The 27,192-nt window shown below is 35.1% G+C and overlaps 1 protein-coding gene and 1 long non-coding RNA gene across 2 annotated transcripts in view; one reads left to right on the forward strand and one right to left on the reverse strand.

Annotated features, from left to right (window-relative positions):
* LOC138697710 (uncharacterized) overlaps positions 1-24,393 on the forward strand; it is a 63,751-nt gene extending 39,358 nt beyond the window's left edge. The window contains exon 3 of the mRNA XM_069823189.1: positions 18,065-24,393. The gene's annotated coding sequence lies outside the window, so the exon portion shown is untranslated. The remainder of the gene's footprint in view (positions 1-18,064) is intronic.
* The window catches only part of LOC138697711 (uncharacterized), a 542,983-nt gene that overhangs the window by 352,547 nt on the left and 163,244 nt on the right, over positions 1-27,192 (reverse strand). The gene's annotated exons all lie outside the window — the stretch shown is intronic.

Here is a 27,192-nt window from a genome sequence, read left to right on the forward strand (position 1 = left end):
ACCTGTAGAGTAACGGTTAGCCCGTCTGGCCGCGAAACCAGGTGGCCCGGGTTCGATTCCCGGTCAGGAAAAGTTACCTGGTTGAGGTTTTTACCAGGGTTTTCCCTCAACCCATTATGAGCAAATGCTGTGTAACTATCGGTGCTGGACCACGGACTCCTTTCACCAGCATTATCACTTTCAACTCATTCAGACGCTAAATAACCTAAGATGTTGATAAAGTATCGTAAAATAACCTACTAAAAGAATCGATTCTTGAAGCTAGTGGTTGATTAATTTTGTAAGTCTTTATTTCTTAATTGAGTAAATCATTCATTGACTTCTGAATGGGGTGGTTCAAGATATGCAAATCTTTATCTCTTGATTATTTCATTAATCGTTTACTTTTTTGAGGCGGAAGGTTTTGAAGGTATAATCTTATCGACCCTTGATTGATCAATCAGATGATTAGTATTCGAAAGACAAACAGTTCTGAAGATGTACAAACCTTTATCCCTTAATTTATTAATTGATTGGTTTTCGAGAGACTGGCGGTTCTGAAGTTAGCCAAGCCCTTTTTCATTCCTTTCTTTTTTAAATAATTTTATTGGTATTCCAGAGGCGGGAAGTTATGAAGATGTGCATACCATTACCTTTTGATTAAATAATTGCTTCCGAGAGGCGGTCGATGCTACAGATAGGCAAGTCTTTTATATCTTAATTACCGTTAATTGATTAGTTGGCTTGTGAGAGACGAGTGGTTCTGAAGGCATGCAAAAATGTATCCATTCACTAATTACAGTAATTGACTTGTGAGAGTATGACGGTTCAATTTTACTTTTTCATTATGCAAAATCAATAAAAAGATGCAATTGCATGAAGTTCCGCGGTCTAGTAATGAGTGATAAAAACCACGTAAGCTTTACATTTAAGTTAAGGTTCGGAAGTGAAATATTTTCTTGATGTCACTTAGAGAAATTCATTAAAATAAAACTGTAGGTTTAAGATTCTTATATAATTATATTCCAGAGTTTTGTCTGGGGTTTAGCGTTAGGGCGTTGGTCTTCCATTTCCCTCATTTCATCTATCATCTTCAAGAGTTAAAAACAGTTTGCTGTGAAGTCGTGGGAGTATTAGGCCTACAGTTTCTCCAATGCGTATATAGTATTCAAGGGCTTAGGGCTAGAAACCAACGGGTTTAAACGATAATCGACTGGGAATAGAACCCGACTGTCAGGCCTGAGGTGGGATGGTTCGCCTGTCGGAGACGGAATCACGAATGCCATTCAGGTCCAGTATCGGATTGAAAAAACAATCGCGTAACGGGTAAACAATGGGCTAATGTAAGCCAAAGTACATTAATCTATTCCGGTAGCCAGCCAGTACATTCCACAGCACGAAAACAACCGATTTTAATTTTGAATTCGTCTGAAAAGAGGGCATACAGCTGAACGACATAATTTTCACTTGACCAAATTTAGTAAGACGTAGTATGGAAATATTTACCAGAATGTACACAATAACGGTGATAAATCTTACGGCAATCTGCAACTGTACAAGAAGCCTCAATATCATTTAGGTGCATCACGCTAGGCTTAATTGAAGGATATAAGTATACTATAGTTTTCGCCGCACAGTCTCAGTTCCCTGCAATTAGAATATTTGCTGATAGCAGTGACCTCGCATTCCTTACCGTTAATAATGGTATTCAAGTATAAAAGAGACAATCCTGTTATTTCTAGAATTTTACTTGAATCTTCTCGCACATTACTCCAGGAAACACACGGACTATTTAATTTTGTTATACAGGGTGTTAACTAATATTTGGGAAACGTTTTTTGAATGAATACGGGACCTAAAAACAAACAAAAGGGTTAATACAAATGTAAAGTAAATTTCGCTTTGTTTTCTAAGAAGATATACTTCTTAGTTTATAGGCTGCATGTTTGCTTATTGCAGCTTTATTTTTACATCTTTGTTTACAAACATGAGTTCAAATAGAGGCTTCTAAGCGCCGCATCATGGATTATCTTACACTCTCCCATATTTCAGATTGTCGGTTGTATCCGTTGACATCCTTCAACACACTGGCCAAAAATTTCAATATTCTCAATAGGTCTTAAATACACAATTGAAGAGGTGGATTCCAAAGTATCCCAAGTCCTTTCTTGTAAGATTTTTAACTTGCTTTATTCATGTTTTATTTTATCCTTTTCAAACCTATAAATGGGTAAAGTTTGGTAATACTGTGATACTAATAATATTACGATAATATTTTTTGAGAATTTTTTACTACTGAGCGAGAGAAGGACCGGTTTTGTGCAGAAACTTGTCCACGAACATTCCCTTAATACGTTGACGCAAAAACCCGATCTTCCTCTCGCTCAGTAAAATTGTAAAAAATTCTCAAAAAAAAAAAAAAACTATCACAATATTATTAGTATCACCATATTACCAACCATTACCCTGTAACTATAAGACCCTCCTAAGTCTTGACTTAGTATCTGCATATTTTTTTTTCAAACTAATCTAAGGGCGTCAAATTTATTTTTATCAGTTTTTGTCATTTTTCTCATAGCTTGTCACTTGAATTTAGGCCAGTTTAGAATCCACCTCTTCAATTACTTTTATATTTATTTATCTATCAAAAAAGCAGTAACATGAGCTGCTGCCAGAAAGTCAAAAGGAGGATAGCAATGTCAAAGGAAGTTTTTAATAAAAAAGGAGCATCTTCTGCGGACCTCTAGAAAAAGAACTAAAGAAGAGACTAGTGAAGTGCTTTGTGTGGAGTGTGGCATTGTATGGGGGCAGAAACATAGACATTACGACGAATTGAAGAGAAATGATTAGATGCATTTGAAATGTGGATATGGAGAAGAATGGAGCGTGTGAATAAGAAACGAAGCTGTGCTAGAAAGAGTGGGCGAAGAAAGAATGATGCTGATCAGAAAGAGAAAAAGGAATTGGTTGGGTAACTGGCTGAGAAGAAACTGCCCACTGAAGGATTCACTTGAAAGAATGGTGAACGGGAGAAAAGTTCGGGGCAGAAGAATATATCAGATGATGTATGGCATTAAGATATATGGATCATATGAGAAGAAAAAGAAGGCAGAAAATAGGAAAGGCTGGCGAATGCTGGGTTTACAGTGAAAAACCTGTCCTTGGGCAGATAATGTATGTATGTATGTATGTATGTATGTATGTATGTATGAAATCTATATACAACGGCATGCTCCACCACTAGTTCCTGCAGTACTACATGCCTTGGTTTACATTTGACAATACGAATATATCTATATACAATATTAACATGTCATGAATACTTCCTTGCTTACATTTAACGTTATATACTCACTAATCCTGAGCTATCTAGTTATTATTCCTATTTACATTTCATTGAAATATACTGTTCATTGATTATAACATTGACTTAGCCTAACATGTATGTATGTATGTATGTATGTATGTATGTATGTATGTATGTATGTATGTATGTATGTATGTATGTATGTATGTATGTATGTATGTATGTATTAAAACTTCACTACCAACAGAAGCAAGCTTCCAATTATAAGTGGGTTACATTGATATACTTTTTATACAAAATACATAATATGGAAAACAAACCAAGGAAGGCAAGCAAAAGAAAGATAGATAATAGATGCCAGAATATAATATTTCAGTGAATATTAGTACCAAGCAGGCCAAGATGTTGGTATCTCACGATCATGCATTTAATAGGAAATTACTGACATAGAATCCTTCTAACATGATGAAAAATAATAGGCTACAAAGAGGATTAACAAATCTCAGTAACAAATAACAAATCTCGAAACTTCCACTATGTCTTTTTTTATTTGATAGTGAAAATAATGAGTATAGGCCAGCCGCGGCGAAAATGCGACTCACGAGCACATTGTGGCTCGCAGTGCATTTCCCTTGCTTCCTACCTACAACCCCCACCCTCTCACTCGCTGGAGTCAAACTCCGTTCCATTTGTATTTGTCTCTGACCTGCGAGTGGCGTATCGTCGCAATGTCTCTTTCGAAACCATGTACCTCTATAAAAACGAAAGTTTCAAGTAGGATGGGAGGATGCATTTTTTGCTGACAATATGATGAGAATATTAAATGTATAATTTATTCACTAGTGTTACTAGGAAAATGGTTGTATAACATAAAACGGCATTATAAGTTACTACATGTTATTGATGAAACATTAAAAGGTTAAGTGTTGTTGTTATTATCATCATCATCATCATCATCGTTGTATGTCGATCCTTTTTCAGCAGATGTACAAATAATGCGGTTAGATCTTCAATTTAAATTCACATATTTACAATGTGATGTTAAATGAAAGCTAGATGTAAGGACTTGACAAATGTTGAACCTTTCAAATCTTTGGCAAAAAATAAATATTTCAAGCTTCGTTCTTTCGCTTGCTCTGTTGAAGCTATGTTCGCTACAACTTACGTTTGTGAAAAATTATTTTCAACAATGAAAATAGTAAAAATCAAATTTAGATCACGACTGAAAGACAAATACCTTTGTGATCAACTACGACTGGCAATAAGCGACATAATTCCTGATTTTGAAACTCTGCCGCAGAGACATTCTGAAGACAATTAATTTTAGGTTGTGATAATGTGTCCTATGTTTTTTTGTTCATTTCTTTCTTCGTTACACATACTAAACATTAGTTTGTAACCTTGTGCTGTATATAATTTTATTTAAGTGCTTGACGTAAGGAAAATGAAAAACCGTTAATGTCAGACAGTTGCTTGAATTCCCCTTCGGGTGTCCGCCTCCCTCCATAGGTGCTATGCACGTTGCAGCTTACACAGTGGCTCGGCGCACGATAGCATTTTCGCCACCGCTGGTATAGGCTATACTCTTTTCTTTGCAAGGTCTACTGCTTTAATAAATATAACCCACTAAAATATAAGAAATAAACCACATGAAATAAGAAGTGCTAATAATTTAAAAACAGATCGAAATTGCCTGTATATTTATATGAACTTTGTTGTTTGGTATCAGGTCCTCTATCCATTGCTCAAAGGTTTCCTACATACACTATGTCCCAAAGATCAGGGTGAGGGTTCAGAGAATTACACTTTTTGAATGAACAGAGGTAGAAATGTAACATTGGTGTCAGATAAAAATACTGTAAAACTCTCAAAGTTTTTCGTCTAAGTATGAGGCAGTGAAGGAAACAAAAGTCGATGACAACAATAGAAATGCAATAATTTTTACTGTTACAATTAATTATACAAAATGGATGTTCAAAGAAAAGTGCAATGTCTTTTGTGACTGGCAAAATTTGAATCTGTGACTCGTGTATGACATGAATTTCGTCGTGCATTTAAGGAAAAACTACCAGTCGAGAATGATATAAACTCTACATTGATCTTCACACCTTAGGAACGGAGTACCTACGCACAATATTTACCTATAGGAGATCTAGTTCCTGTTCGTTCATGACCACTGTGCGTGGTGATTCATGAGATAATCACATTTCACTCGAGGTTCCCCTGATTCTACGGAAAACGTCGGGTCTAGAGCTAGACACGACTTGTTGATGAACGTGTTCCCAACCATGGGGTTAAACGGGTTGCAGGCGAACCTCAATACCTAAAGGAAGTTAATCCTGAGAGTAAATCCAGCATGTCCGGAGTCTCTGCCGGATTTAACCAGCATTAGGGTGGTATCATTACATGATGAAAATTCAGTTACTCATCAGGCTCAGAATTAGAGCCGTATACATCAAAGAATTACGATTCAGAAAGTGGAATAAATCTTAGAAACACTAGATGAAAAACGACAAATGTAGCTTTAATAGATCTTATCTCGTTCGTTGCGAAATTAATGTAACAAAGAAAATGGGAATAGCTGGCCGTATGCAAATCCAGGATTTTAAAGCCCATTTTTTTTTTGTCAATGAAAGTTCTTCCAAGCATAGATATAATTATCAGCGTAGCTCAGACGGCAGCATGGAGCTGCGCTCGTATGTGGGTTCGAGTTCCATTTGGGCCAAATACCTGGTTGTGTTTTTCCTAACTGTAAGAGAATGTCAATAATAATCAGATGGCGATTTTAGGCCTCATTACGCCAAGTAGCATCTCGCTATCATCCATTTCTTGGGCGCTAAATAAGCGTAGTTTATATACTTACTTACTTCCACATGGCTTTTAAGGAACCAGAAAAGGTTCATTGCCGCCCTCACATAAGCCCGCCATCGGTCCCTATCCTGTGCAAGATTAATCCAGTCTCTATAATCATATCCCACCTCCGTCCATTTTAATATTATCCTCCCGTCTACGTCTCGGCCTCCCTAAAGGTCCTTTTCCCTCCGGTCTCCCAACTAACACTCTATATGCATTTCTGGATTCGCCCATACCTGCTACATGCCCTGCCCATCTCAAACGTCTGGATTTAATGTTCCTAATTATGTCAGGTGAAGAATACAATGCGTGCAGTTCTGCGTTGTGTAACTTTCTCCATTCTCCTGTAACTTCATCCCGCTTAGCCCCAAATATTTTCCTAAGCACCTTATTCACAAACACCCTTAACCTATGTTCCTCTCTCAGAGTGAGAGTCCAAGTTTCACAACCATACAGAACAACCGGTAATATAACTGTTTTATAAATTCTAACTTTCAGATTTTTGGACAGCAGACTGGATGATAAGAGCTTCTCAACCGAATAATAACACGCATTTCCCATATTTATTCTGCGTTTAATTTCCTCCCGAGTGTCATTTATATTTGTTACTGTTGCTCCAAGATATTTGAATTTTTCCACCTCTTCGAAGGATAAATCTCCAATTTTTATATTTCCATTTCGTACAATATTCTGGTCACGAGACATAATCATATACTTTGTCTTTTCGGGATTTACTTCCAAACCGATCGCTTTACTTGCTTCAAGTAAAATTCCCGTGTTTTCCCTAATCGTTTGTGTATTTTCTCCTAACATATTCACGTCATCCGCATAGACAAGAAGGTGATGTAACCCGTTTAATTCCAAACCCTGCCTGTTATCCTGAACTTTCCTAATGGCATATTCTAAAGCGAAGTTAAAAAGTAAGGGTGATAGTGCATCTCCCTGCTTTGTAGTTTATATAGCGTCGTTAAATAATGAACTAAATTAATCTATGAAGGAGAATTATTATTATTATTATTATTATTATTATTATTATTATTATTATTATTATTATGTTATTATTAAGATGTACCGAAGTACATATGATATTTCCGTGCAGGAATTCTGCGTTATCGTATAATGAAGGATAGATAGAACAGAGAAATATTCTCTCCGGCTCAGATTGTCATACTTAAAACATATTATTTATTTATATATGTATGTATTTATATATAAGGTTTCTTTTTTACTTCTCCTTAAAAACATTCTATGTTGCACTTACGTCATTGTTTCTACGTATGTGAAAGCCCTTTCTTGTAAGCTCCACTGATAAGCAAACGTTCTGATGGGGGCAGATAAAAGAGTTATTTTTTTTTTCCTTCCACCATGTTAATAATGTCAAAAGAAATGCTTATACAAATTTTGGCCACTCGACCGCAATTACGAGGCTGTCCAGAAAGTGATTTTCCCTGGGGCCGTTTATAGAAAAAAGCACAATTTCATAGAAATATTTATTGAAACAGATACAGCAATTGTTGCGTTATTTGTGAACATATTCCCCACTGGAATTGAGACATTTGTCATACCATGGGATCAATTTTTGTGTCGTAGAAGTCGGCCCCCTCAGATCGGAACCAGCGTTTGACTGCGTCTGCACCTCTCTCTGTTGATCCCATGATATGAGAAATGTCTCAATTCCGATGGAAAATATGTTGAAAAATAGCTGAAAAATAGCTGAACAATAGCTGTGTCCGTTCCAATAAATTTTTCCAATGAAATTGTGTTATTTTTTTCTGTTGGTGGCGAACTTATTTTTTTACAGCTCTCGTAATTGCGATCGAGTGGCCAAAATTTGTATAAGCACTTCTTTTGACATTACTAACATGGTGGAAGAAAAAAAATAACTTTTTTTTATCTGCCCCTATCAGAACGTTTGCTTGTGAGTTTAAGACCCGACATTGTAATGATAATGGGTGTACGTCAGGAAACAGGTTTCTCTTAGTACGGTGCCGTTCGAAAAGTGACATGGGCAAGTAACATCCCGCTTAGCGGTGATTAAGTTCGTCAACTTTCGGGAACAAAATCTCATTACTTATACATCATATTACAGATGTTATTTGATTACCTTATAATAAATGCTGGAACTGTCGACTGCTGGATATATTTCATTTATGATTTCTTCGTAATAAACATATCATAAATGAAGATTCGCCGTTCTAATGTAGGTATACTTCATTGTCACGAACTAGACTGAACTATATGAATGGAAGTCAGCTGTATATTATTGCTGTAACTTTGGCGTCCTTTCAGCCTGTGTTGGGCTCTATGTCCATAATGCGCAATACAAAACCTTCTCAGACTGTTTCCTTGACAGTCACCTTTGATCTGTAGCAGTTTAAGGTCGACGGCATTTGCCTGAACGAAACCTGTTTCCTGACAAACAGTCTGTACTATAAAGGCTGGTCCACAATAAACTGGGAACGGAAACGACAACGGAAATATTGTTAAAATAAATGTATTTAAATGTGAGCATTCAAAACTAACGAGAAGCTTACCGGAACCCGGGAACGGGAACGTGAAAATTGTGAATGCTCACATTTAATAATGCATTTATTTTAACAATATTTTAATTCTCGTTCTCGTTGTAATATTTTTCTTCAGTAAATTGTACAAATAATTATCATCTCTTTTATTAGGGGAGAGTCGGGTATTATCGGACATCGGGTAATATCGGACAGTGCGTTTCTTTCATCTACCACCATATGGTAGTACCTGAATGACATGGTTACGTTTCTCTATGCGACATCACAGAAACGTAACCATGTCAATTAGGTACTATCATCGTATGGTAGATGAAAGAAACTCACTGTCCGATATTACCCGATGTCCGATACTACCCGACTCTCCCCTATATCAACATTAATAATTATTATAATAACAAAAATAATAAAAATACAATATATCTTTTTATTCTTAGAGCAATTCCATTTAATTCCAATCACTAATGCATGAATTTATAATCAACTAAGAAAAGAAATATTACACATTATTTTAAGGGAACAGACATCTTGTTCCCATACCTCCGTTAATATTGAAAGTCATTTTCTTGGGATTCCAACTTCACAACTCACAAGTTCATTGTCTCTTTTACAGAGACTGGTTTCGTCTCCCAGCATGTTTCTATGAATCAATGGAGCGGATGAATTCATTTTGTTACAGATCACTGAAATTGCTAATTCACTGAAAATAATCGCGAGGAAGGGGAACAAAGTAGGAGAGACGTGGCGTTGACCTGTGATGTGAAATCTTTGTTACATTTATGCCATGTGCTGTGGTAGTGGCTGTACGCCAGTTTCAGTGAGGAAAGAAATTTGACATATGGATAAGAGAAATGTTCAATCTAAAATCAACGACGTAGGATGAAAATGCTTGTCACATGCTTCGCTATATGTATCACACGTGCGGAAGAAGCTCATAGTCTAGTGGTTTTCAAAGTGGGGTTCGCGGGCTTCTCGGGTCCCCGAAGCTCATTCTGAGCGTCTGCGATAATTCTGGAGAGAGGAATATTTTTCTTCCCTAATAAAAATTATTTATTTTTTTTACGTAGTAATAATGTCTCAAACACATTGACCATTGTCTATAGAATTTATAAATTTGTTTGATTATTGTTTCACAGCCTTCCTTTGTTATTACTAATAGTGTTATTAATGGGGTAGATACAACATTCGTGTGCAAGAATTTAGTGAAATTCGTTTTTTTTTAAATCTCAGCTACTATAAAAGCTAAATAAAGAAAACTTTTCCTGTTTAATATACATGCATTGCACTTTATACAACACTATCCAGAATATTAAAATAGCTGATAATTACCTGTAAAACTAATACGATGAAAGAGTAATGGAACGGAGAAAAATTCTCTCCGGCGCCGGGATTTGAACCCGGGTTTTCAGCTCTACGTGCTGATGCTTTATCCACTAAGCCACATCGGATACAACCCCGACGTCGGACAGAATTGTCTCTGATTGAGTTCCAACTCTTGGGTTCCCTCTAGTGGCCGCCCTCTGCACTACGTCATAGATGTCTATGAACATAGGACCGAAGTCCACACATGTGCTGAGGTGCACTCGTTATGAGTGACTAGTTGGCCGGGATCCGACGGAATAAGCGCCGTCTTAAATCACTTCGTGATTTACGCATATCATATATTATTTCAATGTACCGAAGTACATATGATATTTCCATGCGTCATCATACGATGAAAGAGTAATGGAACGGAGAAAAATTCTCTCTGTGGCTTAGTGAATAAAGCATCAGCACGTAGAGCTGAAAACCCGGGTTCAAATCCCGGCGCCGGAGAGAATTTTTCTCCGTTCCATTACTCTTTCATTGTATGATGACGCAGAATATCTGCATGGAAATATCATATGTACTTCGGTACATTGAAATAATATATGATATGCGTAAATCACGAAGTGATTTAAGACGACGCTTATTCCGTCGGATCCCGGCCAACTAGTCACTCATAACGAGTGCACCTCAGCACATGTGTGGACTTCGGTCCTATGTTCATAGACATCTATGACGTAGTGCAGAGGGCGGCCACTAGAGGGAACCCAAGAGTTGGAACTCAATCAGAGACAATTCTGTCCGACGTCAGGGTTGTATCCGGTGTGGCTTAGTGGATAAAGCATCAGCACGTAGAGCTGAAAACCCGGGTTCAAATCCCGGCGCCGGAGAGAGTTTTTCTCCGTTCCATTACTCTTTCATCGTATGATGACGCAGAATATCTGCATGGAAATATCATATGTACTTCGGTACATTGAAATAATATATGTAAAACTAATATCAAATTTGCATATTTTATTTTATAATCGTGAAGCATTTACATAATAAAGTATACAATTAATTAAATATCTACATGATTATTTTATTGGAATGTTTGAAAGACCTACATCAACAACACAGCCCAGAGTTTTTTTTTTACCAATTACTTCAAGACATATTTTTCTCTTGATCGTTACCTTCAATATTAAATTTTCTAAAAATTTTGATTAAGAAAAATGTATTTCCTGAAGGAATAGGTAAAAGATTTTAGAGTATATTGATGATGTAGGTCTTTAAAACATTCTAGTAAAAGAATCATGCAAATATTTAATTAGGCCTAATTATAGATTTTATTATGTAAATGCTTTACGGTTTTAAAAAAATATATAACTTTGATATCATTTTTACAGGTAATTATTAGGTATTTTAATATTCTGAATAGTTTTATAAAGTGTAATGTATACATTTTTGTAGGCCAATGATGCTTGCCTACCTCTTTCCTTAAACCACGACTTATTTGTATGAGCAGATATTTCTGCTCTTTCCTGTATCAAAACTGTTAAAAGAAACCGAGGAAATGCGGCGACAGTCTTGAGATTGAAAATAACTAACACTGATCGCAAATATAAAGCTATTTAAGGACAAAAAACACTTCCATCATTCTTACTGAAGTAGGGAACTTGTATAAATATACTTGATTTCTTGTTAAATACAAGAATATTCTGCAACAATATATTTAAATTAGAGTATTGTTTACTTTACTTCTTTTAATATCAACTCTGCTGTAACATATTAATAAAGGTCACCTATTTTCTTTTACGGCATTCATTCATTCATAGTGTTCTGCCCAAGGGCAGGTCTTTCACTGCACACCCAGGATTCTCCAATCTTTTCTATGTTCTGCCTTCCTCTTTGTCTCCGCATATGATCCATGTATCTTAATGTTGTCTATCATCTGATATCTTCTTCTGCCCCGAACTCTTCTCTCGTTCACTATTCTTTCCAATGCATCCTTCAGAAGGTAGTTTCTTCTCAACCAATGATCTATCTAATTCCTTTTCCTCTTTTTAATCAGTTTCATCATCATTCTTTCTTCATCCACTCTTTTCAACACAGCTTCATTTCTTACTCTCTCTGTCCACTTCACACGCACCATCCTTCTCCATATCCACATTTCAAATGCTTCTATTCGCTTCTCTTCACTTCGTCGTAATGTCCATTTTTCTGCCTCATAAAATGCTACACTCCACACAAAGTACTTCACTAGTCTTTTTCTTAGTTCTCTCTTCAGAGGTCCGCAGAAGATGTTTCTTTTTTCTACTAAAAGCTTATTTTGCCATTGCTATTTTCCTTTTGACTTCTTGGCAGCTTACTATATTATTTACATTTTGTTCAAATCAAATTATAGTTAATATTGATTCAATTTAGGAAAATATGATAAAATATTACTACTGATATTCACTTAATAGTAACCTAAAAATCTAACCTATCCATCATTCGATTGACGACTTTGACGGGGTCTGCGAAAATACTGATCTATGGAAAGGAGTCCGCACTGCTAATAATTTAAAAAACTACTGCCTTAATTTATTGTTTCAAGATTATTTTCACTTTAATCGAATTCACGCCAGCGTCCTTTTCGTGCTGGTCCATGAATCTCGTTTGAATCACAGCAGGGAAAGACAGTTTAATAAATAGTCAAATATATCGACAATACTAAGTTCAATCCTCCGAATAATAAGATTAATAAATGCGATACGACCTCATATTATATCGTGGCGCAATAGTCTTTTCTGTCCTTTCTGCTTAGATACTTTGCTCTAACATAGTGTCAATATATTGGTGGAAAGTTCACGGTTTTCTCAGAAGAAAATGTTTCCTTTCCAAATGTTTAACACCCTTTTATTCTGGAACTATTGCGAGTAGAATCGTGATTTTTGTTCATATCGATAGAAAACAATTTTCATAAACTTCGCGTGCAGTTTTGTCCTTATCTTCACATATATACCACGGGCTTATTATTTTTTCTCATTGGTAACAGACTTTACCGCTTGTGTTTGTAATATGGAACACTCAGAAAGAACTTAATTGCAATAGCTTCAAATTTTCTTTGGACACAGAGTTAGTCCGTTAAGTATCTTCTAGTTAGAACACATTCTTGACACTAATAGATCCATCAAAATACAAAAAAAATGCTGTATATGTGACACATGAACCTGTGTCCTGTTACAATGTAAGTGCACTAATTTCATAAGTATTACTGAAGAGTCATATTTCACTATTTACGTCATATATATCGTTAATAGAGCCAGACTATGGAAAGTAATTTGTGGCTTCCGAAGCAGAAAGAGTAACAAGTGACCTAACTGAACGTATAATAGCAGTAATAGGCCCTCTTTATTTAATTTTCGACATGTATAATAACATAACTTTCAGGTAAGCTAATTGAATGAAATAGAACAAGAAAAATACTCTTGCAGTACTAATTCTGACTTCTTGCTTACTTTTAGTACCGTATACGACTAATAAAAATGTATCAAATTCAGATCTTATTTTATGTTGTATGTTGAGCAGTATGACTAAGTAAGTTAGGTACTGTTTTTATATACATAATACTTCACACTGCCATGTGAAAGTTAAATTTATAATAATTAAAACAGGAACTAACTTTTTAAATCAGGCAATTATCTTTAAATCGCTTTCATATTAATGTTCTTAAAATCAGACAAATTTAATATATTGTATTACTAAAATTCATATATAAAAATCCAAATAATTGTGTATTGCATTCTCATAGTTATGAAATAAAAGGTATGAATTCTTTAAGATTGTTTGAATCAAAATGCAACAGTGCCACAGCATTTAATCATAGTAGTAATTTAGGCCCAAGAATATATAACAAATTTACATTTAAATATCCTAATCTTGTTAATTCTAATACTTCTAGTATTAAATCTAAAAAGTTATGTATGGATTTTATAAATTTAAATATATATATATTCTTATTACGTAGTAGACATAAGACAAATTGTATTACATACTTCTCAATGTAAATTCAAGAATCCGCCCCATAGCACGAGTTCCACTCTTTCAGGGGCAAGCTAAAGTATTACCTGTTTATATTATATTTTATGTTACAATTATTAGCAAAATAAATAAATAAATAAATAAATAAATAAATAAATAAATAAATAAATAAATAATAAATAAATAATAAATAAATAAATAAATAAGTAAATACGCCTAAATAAATAAATAAATATATAAATGAATGAATAAATAAATACATAAATAAAAAATAAAATATATAAATATTAAATAAATAAATAAACAAATAGGCCTAAATAAATAAATATATAAATGAATGAATAAATAAATAAATACATAAATAAAAAATAAATAAAAACATAAAAAATAAATAAATATTAAATAAATAAATAGGCCTAAATAAATAAATATATAAATGAACGAATAAATAAATAAATACATAAATAATAAAAAAATAAAAAAAATAAATAAATAAATACTAAATAAATAAAAATATTTAATTACAATGATGATATTATTATACGAAGTGGGTCAAAAATCGCTTTTCCCAATATTCGTTCTTATGTTATATATTTGTACACATAGGCCCTATACAGATATAGTAACTTGAACAAACGGATAGCTGGTGTAATATGTGGTAAGTTGGCAACTATGTTCGTGCGTAGACTGTTTTTCCGATGTAATGTTTTGAAAACAGCCCTCGTTTTGCCGATATGCAGTTAATATGGCAACAGGATGGAGCACGACCTCGTCACCTTATTTTGGTAGAGGAGTGAGGGACTTCTTGAACCAGCAATTCCATAAATGGATTGGCCGTATTGGCACAGCAGAATGGCCACCCAGATCATGCGACCTGACGCCATGTGATTTTTCGCTGTGGAGTATCCTCAAAAATTATGTTTTTACTCAGAAAGCACAGGATCTGCACAGTTACGACAGATGAAAATCATGAGAATTGTTAGTTTTGTACTGCCATCTGTCTAAACATTGTGAATTGTGTATCGAGAAATAGAGCCTCCATTTTGAACAAAATCTGTAAAGGAATGTGTAGCCAAATGTAAATTGAATGTAATTAAATATACAGTAAAAAAGTGTTTGAGGAAAGCGACTTTTGACCCACCTTGTGTACTAATATTAATAGATTATTACAAGACTTCCATGATGTTCAATGAAGTGCGAAGTTTTTGAATTTTTGCACCTTGGCATTTAACTTTTCGGCTCCATCACGTGAAAAGTTAAGGAATGAATCTTTTGGGCAACTTTCGACGTTGAACCTTGGATTCATTTCGCCATCATAATTACACTTTCCCTCTTTCATCATCATCATCATCATCATCATCATCATCATCATCATCATCATCATCATCATCATCATCATCATCTCCGTTTCGTTCCTAGATTTCAGGCTTGCACCGATGTAGAGTCGGCTGCGGGCCGCCGCCGCCGAACTTTGACCCCGTGAATATGTGGTTATTCGTTGTTGGTGGTAGCGTTATTCACCATGGGCTCTCCATTGGAATCATGGTAACTCGTGGTACCGGGTTTGAGGGATCATGTAGGCTGTAGGGGAGCTCTATGGCAGCGCGCAGGGGGGCCTTAGGGCAGGCACATCATTCCACAATGGGCCCACCCGAGCAGCCTACGTGCGAGGACAGTCCCACTCCGCGCCCTCCCTTGAAGGGGGACTAATCGGTAGATATGGGGCTCAACCATGTAGTGGTAGAATTTTGGATAAACAAAACAGACGTTGCAAAGGATTTTTCTCGGGATACTTCCGTTTTCCTACATCATTCCACCAACACACTCCACCTCTCCCTTTTGTCATCTATCATCTGCATAGTTAAAATTGAAGTCTTTGGGGGTAGTGCGGGTCTCCGAAGGCGATTAAAGGATGAAAGAATGGATCAATGTATGCATGGATTAATAAATGTGTGGGTATATGAAAGATGAATGGAATGAATAAATGTATTGGTGAACAGATGGACAGAAAGGTGTATAGCATATGGATGTATGGGTGGATAAACGAATCTAGTCCACACCTGTGGAGTAACGGTTAGCGCGTCTAGCCGCGAAACCAGGCGGCCCGGGTTCAATTCCCGGTTGGGGCAAGTTACGTGGTTGAGGTTTTTCCGGGGTTTTCCTTCAACCAAAAATTATCAAATGTTGGGTAACTTTCGGTGCTGGACCCCCGGACTCATTTCACCGGCATTATCACCTTCATCTCATTGAGATACTAAATAACCTAAGATGTTAATAAAGTGTCGTAAAATAACCTACTAAAATAAAAAATAAACGAATCTGTGTGTATATATGAATAGATTAACGAATGAATATATGGATGTATGTATATGTGGATGTGTTGATGAATCAATGTAATGTGGATCTATTGATGAATGAATGTAATATGTAAACGTATGGATGAATGAATTTAAATGTAGATGTACGGATGATGACTGAATATACATGTGGATATGTGAATGAATGAACATACATGAGCTATGTGGATGGATGGATGGATGAATTGATGAATGAATGAAATGTGTGGATGTTTGACTGGAAGAAAGAATGTACCCATATTATATAGTTATATACCTGTGAATTAATGAACGAAGCATGTATACATGTATGGTTTGTGGATAGGTGAACAGACATATGAATAAATGAACAAATATATGCGTAGATATTTGAATTCTAGAGCGAATTTATGTGAATGTACGAATCAACGAATGTATGCATGGATGTATGAAGAATTATATAAACTTAGCTATGTAGATATACTAACAGTGGGTGAAACAATGTATGTATAGATTTATGAATGGATGGACGAATGTTTGCTTGGTTGTAAGGATGGATGGAGGAATGTATGTTTAGTTGTATGAATGGGTGAATCAATTTATGTTTGAAGAATTTACGGTGGATGTATTGATGAAAATATTAGGGGAGACTGTTGTACCTTTAACATAGTGTACCTTTGAACATTTTTTTTTTTTTTTTAATTTTGGTGCTACCTAGAAGACTCAAACTGAAGTAGATTGTAGAGAAAGCCGCTAAGTAGCTATGGTCGTAGTTTCAGTTTGATTTACTGCAAAGTGTGAGTTTCGTGGACAAAGAAGCTTTTTTAGTAGCAAAAGTAAACATGTCGTTCATTGATATATGTTTTCTAACACAAAACCAGATTGTATTTGTTACTATCTTTCAAGTACGGTGTGTTTCCTATCATCTGTTCAGTAATAACATATTTTAATATCCATGATTTATTCGAATCTCTAGTTTCGGGAGCCATATTTGTTTAAAAGTGCATCCTGTTGTACCTTTGAACACAAAACATCTTGTACCATGGAACATGTTCAAAGTACACGATACTATCGGTTTTTGTTTTCCTTTTATTTTAAGATTATGTCACGAAGTAAGTCTGGAGTTAAAGAGGTTCCCAGTTGATCCGTATGCCTTGAAGAAAGCTGTTGAAGCAGTTATGGCTCCTCCAGGAAATAAAATCTCGATCAGAGAAGCCTGCTCTGGTTTATGATGGCAAATACATTTTAAATATGATTGTCAGTTTTTACAGCTATATTTCCACCTATATTCCATGTGTTGCAACTCACAAGAGGGTATGTTCCAAGGTACATGAACCTGTTGTACATTTGAACACATTAGATATCCCTTAATTTTATTTGTTACATCCTTAATACATCTACAAAACAGGTAAATACATACAGGAAGTTGTAAAGGAATCTTCAATGATTATTTCAAGCATTTTTTCATTTAAAAAATTTAATTTGTCAAAATTAAAAAAAATAAAACGTGAAAAGTGTTTAAAGGTACAACAGTCTCCCCTATAATTAATTAGCATTTGTACGGGCTTACGGACAAATAATTTATTAATGAGATGAGTGAATGATGGATGGATGGATGATTGGATGGATGGAAGAATGAATTAACAGAAAACATTTGGCCGGGTAAATGGATAAATAAATGACATAACAAACGAATGGCGAACTAGAACGTTAACAATAATAGTAACTGTTTACATATTTATTTAATAACTAATACATAAATATATCTTGTTCTTTTACAGAAATTTCATTTCCTCTCGTCGCCTGAAGAGGATATAATCGCCCTGAGAAGGACAAGTTATGATCAGAGTGGAATGAATATCTACAAGTGAGAAGAGATCCTGCAATGTCCATAGCGCAACAGGTCCAATCTTCTAGAAAACTGGAATGCAGGAAGAAACGGTGATTCGTATCTTACTGAGTCTAAGATATTCCTTCCGACTCTCAAAATTGGAGGAGTGCTCATGTAGAGGTTTGCGTGCCGTGATAATCAGTTATTTCATTATGTTCCGAATAATAAAAAATCTTTTGACAGTTTTAATTTACTATAAATTATTTTGTTAAGCATCATTACGATACATTTTACGTCAGACGTTACGTTACGTTACGTTACGTTACGTTACGGGTAGGATGCGGAATTTCATATATATTTTCATACATTATTTATAGACTGAACTTTCTATTATCTTACGTGTAAATATTTACAAAAATTCTAATTTATAAAACTATTTATCACAGTATATTTATTTTATTCGTATAGATAGTAGCGCAGTAATATTTATAAACACACTACTGTATAATGGAATTCCACTTACATGAACAAACAGTAACTGGCTAAATGTGACACATATTTTAACGTCAGAGCTTGTGTTATTATTTCATATTTCACACTCTAAAAAAATGCCTCTTCCATAATTAACACGAAAACAGCTTAAAAAAACATTTAACGCTTTCCACAACCTGCTACTACAAAACATTTATTTATTCTGAAAACATTTATTTACCCTTTCGGGGAGGTTTGGTGTTTGGATGCGAATGCAACGTTGAATAAACTAAATACGGTGCACTTTTGAAATGGTATTTTTGGTTCTTGTTTCTAAGGCTTCTAGTTGGGGTTATAATAGGTCTACATACTTTCTTTATTTTTCATGCATCTTATCATATATACCCAGTCTTATATAACACGGGAACATCGCTAAAATATTCACTTATACCGCACTAAGACTTTAATGACCATCTATAAAAATGTAACTTTATAAACTGACAGCTAACACTGACATGGCGGGAACTGTAGCAGATGGCGGACGGATTATAAATTATGCTGCTACTATAGAAGTGAGGAAACAATCTAATATACCGGATAATGGTCCCACTTTAAGATGAAACGTTTATGTCTTGAAGTTTGTGGCTTTGCGGGCATATAACTGGACAATTTTAAGGCGATAACGAGACGTAAAACATGTCTATTAACAAGATTTTATAGTAAGTGACACCAAACAGAGGACGACGTCAAGGGTAACTATTTAATATAATGGACATTACGTTTGAGATTAATACGATTTTCACACAAAAGAATTTACGATGGACGTTAAACTATAAACTGTTCGTAGCCTATGTCCGCGTTAAGACGCTAGTAGGACAAAAAAATGGACGGAGAGAAAACATTTGACTGTATACTCTGATAATTATGATATAAAATTGCCATGTAACTTATAGTGAAACATCAGTTGTGTTACTGCTTCAATGATGAAGTATGCCAGCATTCCGCACATCTGGTTGTTTCCTATGGTCATTGGTAATGTCATACTAACTTTAGACATATGTATGAATGACGAGAAACGCAGATTAAACGAAGATATGAAAAGAGGAAGATAGACTACGTGTTAATTAAATTTATCTTGAAATTATGTTTTGTTAAAGTACAGTAGGCTGATTTGCAACACTAACATTACAGTGATATAGGTTGTAATGTATGAATATGATCATTTTTTCATTGAGAGTTAAATGAGATTCCAATACGAAAATAAACATTGAGGCTTTTATTTACAAATCTGGAAGTAGGCTATGCGATACACATCGTAACGTATTCATGACTTTAATCTTTATTAATTTTTAAGAGTTCTGTTTTGTGATAATTCACAAACAATGAGGCCAAACATTGAGATCAGTTACAGAACCGTCCAGTTTCGTCAAATTACCTCACTGCCTTGAAAAATAATCTTAACTAAAGGTACGGTCACACGTCGCTACTTTTGTAGCGCTGCAGTACAAATAACTGCGCAACTCTCGTACTGCGACGTGTGAACAACGGTGCAACCCGAAAAGTAGCGGCTGCCGAACCTGCTGCCCGCTACTTTTCCATGCTGCGCGCAGCTTAAAAGCAGCGACGTGTGAACAGGGTTCTCAGGGTTGCAGCCGCAGCATTTTTGATATCGCTTTTGTTGAAACTTTTGCTTGCGACCAGTGTTGCCACCCAAATGTGCCAATGATACTTTTATTATTTGGATATATTTTAATGTTAGATGTGATGAAAATAAATTATTTGTAACAATTATTAAATGCACAACACAGTCTGAGCATATTTGCTGACTATATAATTCATTTTTTTTTAATTTTCCGTAGCCTAGTTTCGAACAGGAGGGCTGCCAACATTGATTACGTGAATTTGCTGTTGGTTATCATTTAAGTAATAGACGTTTTTAAAAGCTTTATAGTAAAAATAATGCCAATTTCTGAATACTAGATACGACAGAAAAGCAAATAATAGATAAGTAAGCTTTCGCATGAGTTTATTAATAATGCGAACATAACCACAAAATGTATATTGAGAAGTCAACACGGAGATGGGAACCTGCAGCATGACTGCGACTGCAAAAGTAGCGCCTTGCGTGTGAACAGACTCGCAACCTCCAGTTGCAACTTTTGCTGCACTCGGGTTGCGCAGCACGAAAAGTAGCGTGCAGCGCGCTACTTTTGGCTTACGTGTGAACACGACACGCAACTTTTGCAGCTGCAGTACAAAAGTTGCGCAGCAAAAGTAGCGACGTGTGACCGTACCTTTACTTAAGATTATTTATCAAGGCAGTGAGATAATTTGACGAAACTGGACGGTTCTGTAACTGATCTCAATGTTTGGAATCGTTTTCTGTGACTTATCACAAAACACAACTCTTATAAATTAATAAAGATTATATTCATTGAATACGTTACGATGTGTATCGCATAGCCTACTTCCTCAAAACTGTAATTGTCTGGCTTTGAAACTATACAGGGTGATTCAAGAAGAGTTACAGCCACTTACGGAGCTTATTTCTGAAGACATTTTGAGCAAAAACTGTCGGAGTTACACAAATTTCAAGTTGTTAAAAACACCTTTCTTCTTTAGTTTGAAGGGTAAAAGAATGTTACAGATAGAGAATGAACTATTAAATGTATTCTTTGTTTAATTGACTAGTATTCTGAAATTAAAAATGTGTTGTTAATTTCTTTATTGCTTTGTACAGATTTTTTTTTTACAATTTTGAACTAAAAATTATATTATTCTTACACACTTATCACAAAAATTGTTACAGATCACACGATATCTAGCAACTTGATTCCTTAGGCCGGGTGCACATAGAATCAGACGTAACGCGACGCTACGCTTTGCTTTGCTTTGCTTTGTTTTACAATGTCTCGCGACAGTTTAAAACCGTCTGCTCGCGACAACTGTTTGCCTACACTAGAAAATGGCGTCAATGAAAAAGGTCTGTCTATATGAGAAATTCTATTGTATTAGGTTATTACTTTCTAAGGATCTTAATACGCTTAAAAATCTATAGATTGAAAGAGTCATAAAATTAAATACTACTACTGCAGGCCTACTACACAAACGTCATTTTGTATGTTTATGAATTCTTCAATACTCACAACAAAGAAAAGTAATATATTAAATCAATTATGAGTGATATTATAGAGCAGAGAAGTTGGCCTACACAAATTATTATTAACAAATTCACGTGGTGTTTTCACCTCATTTGCAATTTCTCACTTATTTTTAGACACCACATTATTGTCGTGATATTGTTTCAAAGATTGTACAGAACGTATATTTCCTGTACTAAAACAACTAATTTATCCGCATCGAGCTCCGTTAGGAATAATGTGCACTACACAAAAATATAGTATTCATAGATAGTGAAAGCGTGCAATCATAGCCACTACTAACGCATGCGCAGTACACTGCAGCTATCAGACAGTCTCCTCGCGACGAACTTCAAGCAGTCATTCGATGTTGTCTCTCCGTGTCTCCTCGTGTCTGCTCGCGACCGTCGCACCGCATCTGATTCTGTGTGCACCCGAGTTCAATTTTGCATCATAATGTACAGTCTTAAAGAGTTTACAAAAATGACGTCATTTATAACAATTGTTGTGATAAATGCGAAATAAAAATGTAATTTTGTAATAAAAAATTTGAAAAAAAATCTGTACGAAGTAGCTATGGAATTAACAACACATTTTTAGCTTCAGAATACTAACCAATTAAAGAAATTATACTTATGAATAGTTCATTCCCTAATTATAATAGACCATTCTTTCACTTTTAAAACAAAAAAAAGGTATTTTTAATAACTTCAAATTAGTGTACTTGTGAAAATATTTTTGCTCAAAATGTCTTCGGAAATACGCTCTGTAAGTGGCGTAATTCCTCGTGAATCACCTGCAAATCGCAACTATTTAGTTTCACATACGTATTTACTATACCGGGTATGTACAAAGTTATACCCGATTTCTATTCATGTGAACATACTCCATGCACAAGAATTAGTATTAGTAGTATTATTGTTAATATTTTGTGAAAGTATTATTGAGTGTGAGTACAATTAGTGTGTCATTGTTATAGTATTGGTTCGTTTCAGGTAAAAAAAAGACAAATAATACTTCTTGTATTCAAAATCGGGCGTAACTATTTACAAACTCTGTATTTACAATATTTCTTACGGCAATACTCATTCCATAGACGACTGTTACCCACTAATATCTAAAGAAGTAACTTATTGTAAAGTGAGTTACAATAAAAGGACATGACAATGTTAAACGTTGACTAAATGTTACATTTTGAAATGTAACATGGCAATATGAAGACTATTAAATGTATGACAACTAATGTATAACTGTATGAAGCGTTTTAAAGACATGTTAATTTACTACTGACTCATTTTTACAGGTGTAACATGACAATATGAAGGCTATTAAAGTTACAAGACAACAAATGCATAACTGTATATGTAGGATTTTAAAGACAAGACAGTATTGACAAGTGTATATATGCTAATTTACTATTGACTCATTTTTACAAGTGTAACATGGCAATATGAAGATTATTAAAGTTACAAGACAACAAATGTATAATTGTGTGTATAATTTTAAAGACAAGACAATACTGGCAAGTGTATACATGTTAATTTACTACCGACATATTTTTACAAGTGTAACATGGCAATATGAAGGCTATTAAAGTTACAAGACAACAAATTTATAACTGTATGTAGAATTTTAAAGACAAGACAGTATTGACAAGTGTATACATGCTAACTTACTACTGACTCATTTTTACAAGTGTAACATGGCAATATGAAGGCTATTAAAGTTACAAGACAACAAATGTATAACTGTATGTAGAATTTTAAAGACAAGACAGTATTGATAAGTGCATACATGCTAATTTACTTCTGACATATTTTTACAAGTGTAACATGTCAATATGAAGGCTATTAAAGTTACAAGACAACAAATGTATAACTGTATGTAGAATTTTAAAGACAAGACAGTATTGACAAGTGCATACATGCTAATTTACTACTGATATATTTTTACAAGCGTAACATGTCAATATGAAGGCTATTAAAGTTATAAGACAACAAATGTATAGGCCTAACTGTATGTAGAATTTTAAAGACAAGACAGTATTGACAAGTGTACAGCACACATGCTAATTTGTTACTGACTCATTTTTACAAGTTGTAACATGGCAATATGAAGGCTATTAAAGTTAGAAGACAACTATGTAGCATTATGTATGTAGCATTTTAAAGACAAGAAAGTGTTGACAAATATATACATGATAATTTACTTCCGACTCATTTTGGCAAATGTAACATTGAATTATGAAGGCTATTAAAGTTACCAGACAACTAATGTATAACTGTATGTAGCGTTTTAAAGACAAGACAGTATTGACAAGTGTATACATGCTAATTTACTACTGACATATTTTTACAAGTGTAACATGGCAATATGAAGGCTATTAAAGTTACAAGACAATAAATGTATAACTGTATGTAGAATTTTAAAGACAAAGTATTGACAAGTGTACAGTACACATGCTAATGTATTACTGACTCATTTTTACAAGTGTAACATGGCAATATGAAGGCTATTAAAGTTAAAAGACAATCTAACTGTATGTAGCATTTTAAAGACAAGACAGAATTGACAAGTGTAAACATGCTACTTTACTACTGACTCTTTTTTTTACAAATTGTACATGACAATACAAAAAATATAATTAAATTATTATGTGTTTGAAGAATGTGTGATTTTATTTCAGAATTCAACTATTGTAATTCATAAGATGGTTAATCTTCTAGTCCACACCTGTGGAGTAACGATCAGCGCGTCTGGCCGCGAAACCAGGTGGCCCGGGTTCGAATCCCGGTCGGGGCAAATTACCTGGTTGAGGTTTTTTCCGGGGTTTTCCCTCAACCCAATACAAGCAAATGCTGGGTAAGTTTCGGTGCTGGACCCCGGACTCATTTCACCGGCATTATCACCTTCATTTCATTCAGACGCTAAATAACCTATATGTTGATATAGCGTCGTAAAATAACCCAATAAAATAAAATAAATTAACCTTCTATGTTCACAGAGATTCGTCTTGTAATGACATCATCTCTATAATGTCTGAACAAATCTTTGTCTGGTACTTGGTGCAACATACGAGTAGTTCAGATCTGAGTTTTCCATTTCAGGCTCAGTAGTGACGAAAATATTATTGCGTAGCAGCGAAATGTGGTGATAACTGTTGAAGTTTTTTTTTTTACTTCGACCAATCAAATATGGAAGCAATATTTCTCCAAAGCCTTCGCAAAACTGCACTGTAATGGTAACTAAGTAGCTCAGTCGACTAAACCGCTTGCCAGACGATCCAAAATTGCGTTCGGGAGAGGGTTCGTTTCCCGCTTTGGCTGATTACCTGATTGGATTTTTTCCGAGGTTTTCCCCAACCGTAAGGCGATTGTTAAGTAATCTATGGCGAATCATCGGCCTCATCTCGTCAAATATCATCTCGCTATAATCAATACCATTTTGTCGGCCTCGGTAGCGTAGCTGGTATAGCGATGACCTTCTATACTCGAGGTTGCGGGTTCCATCCTGGCCGAGATTGATGGCATTTAAGTGTGTTTAAATGCGACAGGCTCATGTCAGTAGATTTACCGGCATGTAAAAGAACTCCTGTGGAACAAAATTCCGGCACACCGGCGACGCTGTTATAACCTCGGCAGTTGCGAGCGTCGTTAAATAAACCATATTTTTTTCCAATACCATCGACGATAAATAAAATAATTTTACAGCGTCGTTAAATAATCAACTAAATAATACTTTGGATTAAATTCCAATATGAAAGAAATGAATCGACAACGTAATGAGAATGCCCAATAATTGGATACCTCGCAGAATATGGCTTCATAAATCTATAAGCAGAAGACGAGTTTGAAGACCGAAGAAGCTTTGGAAAGATCAGTAAGACTTTTAAATTTCCTGTAAGTGGAACAGGTATTAGCCTAATCCTTGCCGATATTTAGTTGATGATAATATTAATGATGATGATATTAATTCTTATTGAATTTGGTATTCCCAAGAAACTAGTTCGATTAATTAAAATGTGTCTTAGTGAAACTTACAGCAGAGTCCGTATAGGCCAGTTTCTATCTGATGCTTTTCCAATTCACTGCGGGCTAAAGCAGGGAGATGCACTATCACCTTTACTTTTTAACTTCGCTCTAGAATATGCCATTAGGAAAGTTCAGGATAATAGACAGGGTTTGGAGTTGAATGGGTTACATCAGCTTCTTGTCTATGCGGATGACGTGAATATGCTAGGAGAAAATCCACAAACGATTAGGGAAAACGCGGAAATTCTAGTTGAAGCAAGTAAAGCGATGGGGTTGGAAGCAAATCCCGAAAAAACTAAGTATATGATTATGTCTCGTGACCAGAATATTGTACGAAATGGAACTATAAAAATTGGAGATTTATCTTTCGAAGAGGTGGAAAAATTCAAATATCTTGGAGCAACAATAACAAATATAAATGACACTCGGGAGGAATTAAACGCAGAATAAATGTGGGAAATGCGTGTTATTATTTGGTTGAGAAGCTTTTGTCATCTAGTCTTCTGTCAAAAAATCTGAAAGTTAGAATTTATAAAATAGTTATATTACCGGTTGTTCTGTATGGTTGTGAAACTTGGACTCTCACTTTGAGAGAGGAACAGAGATTAAGAGTGTTTGAGAATAAGGTTCTTAGGAAAATATTTGGGGCTAAGAGGGATGAAGTTACAGGAGAATGGAGAAAGTAACACAACGCAGAGCTGCACGCATTGTATTCTTCACCTGACATAATTAGGAACATAATATCCAGACGTTTGAGATGGGCAGGACATGTAGCACGTATGGGCGAATCCAGAAATGCATATAGAGTGTTAGTTGGGAGGCCGGAGGGAAAAAGACCTTTGGGGAGGCCGAGACGTAGGTGGGAAGATAATATTAAAATGGATTTGAGGGAGATGGGATATGATGGTAGAGACTGGATTAATCTTGCTCAGGATAGGGACTAATGGCGGGCTTATGTGAGGGCGGCAATGAACCTCCGGGCTTCTTAAAAGCCAGTAAGTAAGTAAGTAAGTAAGTAATAATGATGATGATGATGATGATGATGATTAAATTTCCAAACTGCGGCTCTCATGACGAACATTGCTAGTAGGATTGCCTGTGTTCCTACTGTTTCTGTTGTCAATTCCGTCCGGAAGAATTCCATTTCTATTAAAAACTAGTGGCTTGTGCAGCAAATGCTGCAAACTAAGTTTATTAGACTTTCAAATAAACATTTTTCAGATTTATTTTCAATGAAGAATACCAGACATTCGGAAAGTTATTTGCTTCCATAATAATGAAAGATATTCTCTCTCTCGAGCCAATACTGAAGAGAACCACGCATATAAATATCTACACCACACCACCATTATATGAAAAAGACCCAACCCCACTTGATTAATAACTATAAAAATATTTGATTTTTAATAATATTATTATCTTACGTAAGTAACATA

This window comes from Periplaneta americana, chromosome 4, assembly GCF_040183065.1.
Source record: "Periplaneta americana isolate PAMFEO1 chromosome 4, P.americana_PAMFEO1_priV1, whole genome shotgun sequence".
Taxonomy (NCBI): Eukaryota; Metazoa; Arthropoda; class Insecta; order Blattodea; family Blattidae; genus Periplaneta; species Periplaneta americana.